We start from the raw sequence: 8,827 nt of genomic DNA, 5'->3' as shown, positions 1-8,827 counted from the left end.
CATCCAGGTTTTGGCAACTGTGAAGAAAGCTGCTATCATCATTCATGGATAGGTTTTTATGGAAACCTAAATTTTCATTTTTCTTGAGAAAATAGGGAGCAAAATGGCTGGGTCATACAGGGAGTGGATGCTTCACTTTATAAGCAACTGTCACACTTTTTCCCAAAGCGACGGTATCATTTTGCATTCCTACTGGCACTGAAGGCTTGCTGCTATAGTTCAACAGCCTCACCGTGCCCTGATAATATCCGTTTTTGTGCGACTGTTTCTGTGCGACTGTTTGTTTTCACCATGCTAATAGGCAAAGTGGTGAGGTTACTTCTTTCGGGAATTGCAAAAAAAAAATAATGTCGACGATTCTGACATACCTTTGCAAGATCATCCAGGCGTGGATTCTGAAAGCGTAGCTCAAAGACATGCCTCAAATGACTAGTTCTAACTCCCTGATTATGGTTGCAGTTTTATGCTAAACTGTATCCCAGGACACAGACTTTTAGAAGTACTTGCTCGTTTTAGTGACAAGTTCAAATAGCACTCAACGGATGATCAAAATCAAGGATTTGATTCTTGAATGGTCAAGGACCATCTGTCTGCCCTGCCCTTTGGCATAGCCCTGAGCCCAGCCTTCTCGGCATCCTTTTGTTATCAGGGGTATTAGGAAGGCCTGTCAGCTCTCCTTGGGAAGACGAATCCATTATTTGGAAAAATAAGCTCAAAGTTACCTTTCCATTCATTATGGCATTTTCTTAATATATAAAGAACAGCAATGTTCAAAATGAGAATGGTTGAAGGTTTTAAGAAAATGGAACATTTTTAAGCGCCAAGCCTGATCACTAGGCATTTAGGGCATTTAAATTTCCATCCAACACAATTCACGTAATACTACACAGTCAATGCCACATGAATTACCCTTCAGTTCTTTTTCTTTTCTAAGGCCTATCTCAATTAAGTCGTTTTCCCCCAGCTTTGAACTTTTAAGGCAAAAGAGGAAGATAAAAATCTGTGGGTTACTTTTGTAACAAGTTATGTTCTTTCTCAATGAATTTTCCATGACATCTGTTTAGGAAAATCTCAGAATATACCAAAATGAGATAATGATGGGGTTTTATATTTATCAAAGGCTGCTTTACCCCCACGCACAAGTAAGCTAAGTGTCCCTGCACGGAAGGACACTTTGGCATGCCCAGAGGCACAGTCAGCGAAAGGGGGGAAACCAAGAAAGGGAAGCTGGTTCTGGTGAAAAAGACCTCCCTGCATCCTCCCCCCAAAACTGGATCCATCTGAACTTGGCATTTGCGACACTGCTATCAATGTGGACAGACACGGCTCTCCTGTGGACAGGCAATGGGGGTAGACAAGCTCCCTCATGCTCTTGATATTTACTTGCCTTACTTGTTCTGCCTCCAGGTTGGACTTGAAAACAAACGTTAGGAAAGTTCTTGAAGATGAGGTAGTTTTGGAGGGGGGCTCATGATGCAGAAGGAGGAGACTTTCCTTTTGACTCTTTCATGGTTGGCCCCAAGCAGTAGCTGATTCAGGTGGAGCTCATCTCCATCAGCAAGAATGTCTGGAGTCAGAACCTTTTAAGTCAAGGGCGCACCCTGGGAAAAAGTAATAGCTGTGATCAGATGTGTGATTTGAGCCCTAGATGTTTTCAATTGCCACGTGATTTATTATTGTGATTATTAAGAGGAATAACGTCCATTTCCACCTTCACGGTCACCACAGCAGGAAATTGTTTGATCTTAACTGTCAGTTCTCCGGAAATGCAGGTTCTAATAGTGGCCGCCAGTCATATGTTGAGATATTCACCTCTGCTTAGGAAGAGATTATCTCTAAGATTAACTTCAGGCTATATTTTTGTCCGATGCCTCTTGAGAATAAAGTTCATTTTTCCCCCCTTCAACCTCTTCTTCACAGTATTAGTGAAGGGATTCCCTGGATGCTGACCTGTGCTTAATTCTGTAATCCTCTAAATGTTCTCATATACTCCCTCACCCTTATGGTTCTCCTTCTAGTAATGCCCAACATTTATCCAGGTCTATGCCTCAGGCTTGGCATACCTTTAACTCCATCTTGAATTTCTATCTGCCTACTAGACCATAGATCTGTGTCTTGCTAGCACCACAGATATGTGCAAAACTGGACTCTCCATCCTCTGCCATTAAACCGTTGCTTCCTTCTGATTCACCTCTTCCTGTTCAGGATGCTCCATCTTTCTAGATACTCAGAGACCCAGGCAACATCCTATCTTTTGAACCTCTCTTACCTTCTACCTCAAGAAATGTCTTTATGCTATATAGCTTCACACGCAATTTATTTTCCTCTACTCGTTTCCTTTCTGAGCACTCAACATCCTCAAGTGACATTTCACACATTGGGGCATCAAGAGCCTCCCTTAAGTAAGCTCTTGCCTCTCCCCATCCCAGCCAAACTATGGTTACCAGACTAACTGACATAAAATTCTACTTTAACAGGCTATTTTTCCATCCAATAAACCAAATGTCTCCATGTGAATGTCCAGTAAAGTCCAATGTCCTAGGATGTTTTCCTCAAGGCTCAGTGAAGGTTGACCTGTATTTCTTTTTTTTTAATTGGGGTATAGTTGAAACACAATATTACAACTTTTTTGGGGTGTACAGCCTAGTGACTCAACAACTCTATATGTTATGCTATGATCATCATGCGTGTGGCTATCATCTGTCACCATACAACACTATTACAGTACAATTGACTATATTCCTTAAGCTGTACCTTTGACCCCCTAACTTGTATTTATCAAGACCTGTACTTGTATCTGGCCATGTCCTTATACACACCCTACATGCTACTAAATGTTTTCTCTCAAATCCCCGGAATGGCTTATCTTTGGATACCACACCTTTGTCCATATTCTCTCCATCTCCAATTATTGTTCAATACATTCACCTACTGAAATCTAATCTTTCTTTTTTGAATTTGTTCTCAACTTCAGTGTCCAGGAGGATAAACCCAAATGATGAGCACAAAGTTATATTTCCTTGGCCAATCTCAGAATTTTGACTGAATAGATCTATGACAGAACTTAGGAATCTATATTTTTAATAAGTTCACCCAAATTAATTCTCATACGGATAATCCTGGGACCAAAAACTGTGAGAAGTACTATAAGGCCCTGTGGGGGAAAAAACAAAACAAAACCCAGAATATATAAAGACCTCTCCGATGGCTCTTGCTGAAAATATTTTACTTTCATTGGAATACATCAAGCATCTTGACTTATCTGTAGAAGAGTGGGTCTTTTGTCATAAGGCAGCCTGTATTAGCACCCTTATTCCATTACTAGTTCTGGCTTTGGGCAAATCACTTAATGTCTCAGACACCCCTTTCTCACATGCAGAATGAGCCAAATGATAGCATCCACCTAACAGCATTGCTTTGACTTATGAGAAACAGTGGGCCCAGGTTCTGGCATAGAGTATATAATTATATATCAGCTGGCATCGTATTTCTGCCATGGTTCCTAGATCACAATGACTTCTTGTGGCTTTAGATTCTGGTCCCAGCCTCCATTTTCACCCACTGCCAGCCATTAGGTTTATGTGAACTGGGCCTTTCTCTTTAATAGATCAGAAGTCCCTTAAAAACAGTGATTACAGGAGCACCTGGGTGGCTCAGTCGGTTAAGTGTCCAACTCTGGATTTTGGCTCAGGTCATGATCTCGTGGTTTGTGACACTGAGCCCTGTGTCAGGCTCCGTGGTGACAGCTTAGGATTCTCTCTCCCTCCCCCCCTCCCCGCCTTTCCTCTGCTCATGCCTGTCTCTCTCTCAAAATAAAGAAATAAACTTAAAAAAAAAAAGCAGTGATTATATTTATAGGGTGAACATGGCGGGGGGGGGAACTGCTCCATAATGATGTTACTTTATTCTGCTTATATCACACATTTATTAAGTCTCTGAGTAGAGCAAATGCTCAATAAATGTTCTGTATGGGTTAATTCAGAAGTTCCGTGAAAATGAGCTACCTAAGCATATTTTGAGCAAGTTAAAATACAAGTGCATGTTAGAGACTCTTAAAACTGTACGTATCACAGTTACTGTGATAGTAACACAGTTTTCCTCTGGTCAGTTGGTGGCAGAGCTGGGACTGAAACACAAGTCTCTAGACTCTGGTCCCAGTATCTCTCCCCACCCCCCTCCCCTCGTTAGAGGTGCTATCTGGCCGAGACCAAAAGTCAATTTGAAAAATTTGTAAAAAGTCCTGTAAAGATGTTCCTACACAGAACATAATGTGCACATTTACTATTCTGGGTAATGAATTGAGTTCTGGTAGAGGTGAATAGACACACGGGTTCCCTGTAAACTGCCTTTATGGAAAGTTACACAAAGCCAAGCATCCAGATTACAGCTTAAAACGAAGGATGTTTTAAGGACTATTAGAGGCAGTCTTTACTCCTTTAAAATTCAGACTGCTTAGTCAATAGAGTAGCAGACTTTTAGCCTTGACACGCTGTGTCCTACTTTTCTAGTAGTACAGGAAGTGGAATCAGAAAAAGAAACTCTACAGGGCCCATGAGCTGGCAAACAAACAAAATGACTCTATGTCTAGAAATGGGTTTCAAACTCTAAAGTCCTTGGTCCATCCAGGATATCTTGTGTCTGTAATGTCAAAACTAATATGAGAAAAGAATGGAGACAAAGCCCAGAAGTCTCCAGCTGCCTATTTCCTATTTGAAGCTATGATCACTCCTATCTGTGTGATTAAAACAAATGTTTGAGAACTCACAGTGGTATCTCATTGATCAGACACTACTAAGCAAATATTGACACCAAAACATGACAAAATAGTTCCATGATCTAGCCATGACAAGCCTTCAAAATTATTGATTCAATCCCACAATAGTTCCCAATTTTACTCTTACAATGTAATATTGGATATCCAGCCAAAGTTCCTTTTCCATTATTTTTAAAAATCAAACACTTCATACTTCCTTGAGTGGTTATCCCACAATTGCCCATATTTGTACTTAGATTTTCCTTGTAGAGTGCCTACTTTTTAAAAAATGTAGCTTTCTCCAATATTCTTACTTATTTGACCTTCTTCTAACATGGTATAATATTCTCATTTAATATTACAACCTTTGTTTCTGCATGGTTGCCTTTTCCACCAAAGACAGATGTGGATTATGACATCATAAAACATAGCAATCAGCGCTGAGATTCTGTTACAAATATACACAGCTTGCTTCCCCCCCCCACCTCCCCTTACCTGTCTCCTTGAAAAGGGTAAGAGAGAAAGCAGGGAATCAGTGCCCTTACCTCTTCTGGAACAGGCGATTCTTATCATCTCAGGCCTTTGGGAAGGTTTTTCAGCAAATAGGGATCATCATCTTGACTCTCTTTACTGGGGGAAATCTAGAAGTTAGAAGAATCCCACCAAGAAATACTTAATTAGCAAAATAGAAGGAAAGAAAGAAAGAAAGAAAGAAAGAAAGAAAGAAAGAAAGAAAGAAAGAAAGAAAGAAAGAAAGAAAGAAAGAAAGAAAAGAAAAGAAAAGAAGAAAAGAAAAAAAACAATTAGCAAATGGAAGGGGCACCTGGTTGGCTCACTCGGTTAATCGTCTGACTCTTGATTTTGGCTCAGGTCATGATCTCACGTTTCATGGGTGAGGGCCCCACACTGGGCTCCATGCTGACAGTGGGCAGCCTGCTTGGGATTCTCTCTCTCTCTCTCTCTCTCTCTCTCTCTGCCCCTCCCTCGCTCATGCTTGCTCTCTCTCAAAAAGAAAAGACAAATGGGAAAAAGGCTGCCTTCTCTGGCAAAGAGTCATTTTTTTTCTCATTCCTTCCTCAATAATTTTTTGATTACCCTTTATGTACAAATCCCTGTGTTCATAAAACTTACATTCTTTGGGTGATTTATCTGCCAGAGTCCCAGCAAGAAAAAATGCCACACTCAATTTATGGTAATTTGAGGAAGGAATTATTAGCAAAGTTGTAGGAAAGGCTCAGAGAAAATACACACACACACACACACACACACACACACACACACAGGGTGGTGCCCCATGACTAGTAGCATCCATGAGAGGGATGAGGGAAGAGACTGAATCCTGGTAGTAGTGTCATGTAGAAGGACAGCCAGAACAAGAACATGATATTTGGGGTTGAAGGATGAGAGGTGGAGGCAGTCTAAACCGATCCCATGAAGAAGGTGCTCAGGGACAGATAAAGTGACCTCACTCCTCTCTTCACTCTGGCTGTGGCCTCCCAATGGCTGAACACAACTGGATTTCGGAAGGCTTGGTCAGCCCCTCAGGGCACAGAGCAACATGGAGAAAGAAGGATGGAAAATGATTTCAGAGAAGTGATCCCCATGATAATTGGCCCAAGTGGCAACACTCATTGTGTCTACCCACTCTCACTGAAACTAAAACTTCATTTTGCTTTAAGGAGAATAGTAAAGTCAGACACCCAGTTTAGGCTTGCCAATAGAGTACTCTGTATATTTTGCATTTTGCAGGGATGTGGCATATTCTATTTTTGTATTACGTGCTGGTTTCTATGGTAGGATCTGCTAACATACATACATACATACATACATACATATATAAAAGGAGGGGGGAGAACAATGCCTAAAGTCTGTATTGTATGAACTAAAAAAATGCTCTGATGTGAATACTTAATCTTTAGGGACCTAAAAATGAATAGTTTGGTGGACAGACTCTAAGTAGGCCTCATGAATCTTGCCTTTGTAAAATCTGCTTCCCTTGAGTTTGGGCAGGAACAGGGACTTGCTTCCAACCACAGAAAATGCAGAGGATGGCTGTCACTCCTTTGATTGTGTCAGTTACATGACAAAGGCAATGATGTCACCCCCACGATTCCATTCTATAAAACTGCCCTGCTAGTGGACTCATGCTAAAGAATTTCTCTCTTGCAGGCTTTGGAGGAGGAGTTTTGTGAAAGGGCCACATGGCAAGGGACAGTGGCGATCTCTTGGAGTTAAGAGCAGCCCTGGAAAATAGCCAGTGGGCAGCAAAGGACCTCAGTCCTCTAAGCACAAAGAGATGAATTCTGCCAACAACCTGAGTGGGTTTGATGGTGGACCCATCCCCAATCAAGCCTCCAGATGAGAACTCAGCTCTGGGTGACACGTTGATTGTAGCTTTCCAGAGAACCCAGCAAAGAAAGTCACGCCCAGACTCCTGAGCCACAGAACCTGTGAGATAATGTATGTTGTTTTAAGCCACAAAGATTGTGGCAATTTGTTATGCAGCGATAGAAAACGAATCTAGATATTTCACTTTTCCATATTGCGTTATTAACTCCTTCTAATACTCTCCCAAATTCCCTACAACTCGGGCCTTTTGGCTCAGTCATTATTTTCGACAAAATCTATGTAGGATTTACCATTTATAAGCTGTTCTCATAAGTATCAAATCAACTATTCATCGATATAAGCCAATGTTATTGGTCTCAAATAAGAGACGAGGAAATGGAGTCTGTGCAGTGTAAATCGACTTACACAAGGCTAACCCACCAAAAAAAAATGGCAAATTTTGATTTTGATCCCAGGACCTTCACTATAAATCCCAGGTTATTCTACTTTACTACTTCGTCTTCCTTAATTTATTCTTAGATAATTAAAACAAAGTGCCAATGAGCCATGCTTGCTGGTCTTTACAAGGACCAGTTATGTTAACTGTTCCCCATGATGGCAAACTGTCTTACCTGTCTTTACCTCAAAAATGCATGTGTTACTGGGCCCGAGACTTAAAAGGTATGGCAACAGGAATAAGCCCATGGAAAATTCAAAGGCTTCCTTCTGCTCATCATACCTCAGTAGCAGCATTCTTCTCTAAAATCGGGTTTTAAATTGCAGATAGGAGTGTTATTATCCTCAGCAGCCAAGGCGTAAGGCCAACATTTTAAAACACACGTTTTACGAAGTCTACCCAGGCTTAATTTTTTTTCTTTATTTTTTAAAAAATTTTTGTCAATGTTTATTTATTTTTGAGAGACAGAGTGTGAGCAGGGAACGGGAAGAGAGAGAGGGAGACACAGACTCTGAAGCAGGCTCCAGGCTCCACTCTGTGAGCACAGAGTCTGACACGGGGCTCGAACCCACGAACCGTGAGATCATGACCTGAGCCAAAGTCAGATGCTTAACCGACTGAGCCACCCAGGCGCCCCCAATTTTTTTTTCTTTAAATAGCTGAAAATAAAAAGCTTTCGGCAAACCATTTTATGATCAGCCTCAAATTCTAAACCTTAGTAGTAACCAAGCAGATGTTAATATTAACAAATAGATATTTAAAAAACTGTCTGTGTTGAAAGAAATACTTGGAAGTGAGGCAAAGGACTTACAATTTACCTCTTTGTGAATGGCCAATGGTGGAATTCTATCTGTGAGGTCTGTTGCTGGTTTGATCCAACAGCCAACAAATGGGGCATAAGGCAATCTCTTTTGAAATGGAGCAGAGCATTTCCTACAGTGGAGATCAAAGGCACTAGTACAAAAAGTCACCAAAGGGGGCACCTGTAATAATATAAATGAATGATTAAAATGGTCCCGCCCTTGTGTTTCATATTAGCTTGAACAGCGGTCATTAACATTTTCCCCCACGTTTGTCTCTTGACTTAAACCTATTAGTATCATTGAAGCTTAAGAATAATTTTATAACAAATAAAGGATTGTTTAATGTTTGCCAAGCATTTAATAAGCTTCTAGAAAATATCCCGTGTTAGTTCAGCTCAGAATTTGGCCCAAGATGAGAGGGTTTTCTATGATTGTTGGTTGCTTATGTTTCTGAACCTGCATTTTAAATGACAGCAGGTTTGGAAA

The 8,827-nt window shown here is 40.9% G+C and overlaps 1 long non-coding RNA gene across 1 annotated transcript; it reads right to left on the bottom strand.

Annotated features, from left to right (window-relative positions):
• Positions 1 to 304: 304 nt before the first annotated feature.
• On the bottom strand, positions 305 to 8,597 carry LOC128313498 (uncharacterized). The gene is made up of 3 exons (XR_008294314.1): positions 8,357 to 8,597; positions 5,299 to 5,394; positions 305 to 1,601 (listed from the first exon to the last, which is right to left on the bottom strand). It is a non-coding gene; the product is annotated as an uncharacterized LOC128313498 (long non-coding RNA).
• Positions 8,598 to 8,827: the final 230 nt, after the last annotated feature.

The sequence above is a fragment of the Acinonyx jubatus genome, chromosome E1, assembly GCF_027475565.1.
Source record: "Acinonyx jubatus isolate Ajub_Pintada_27869175 chromosome E1, VMU_Ajub_asm_v1.0, whole genome shotgun sequence".
Classification (NCBI taxonomy): Eukaryota; Metazoa; Chordata; class Mammalia; order Carnivora; family Felidae; genus Acinonyx; species Acinonyx jubatus.
This window is presented reverse-complemented; position numbering and strand designations above follow the sequence as displayed.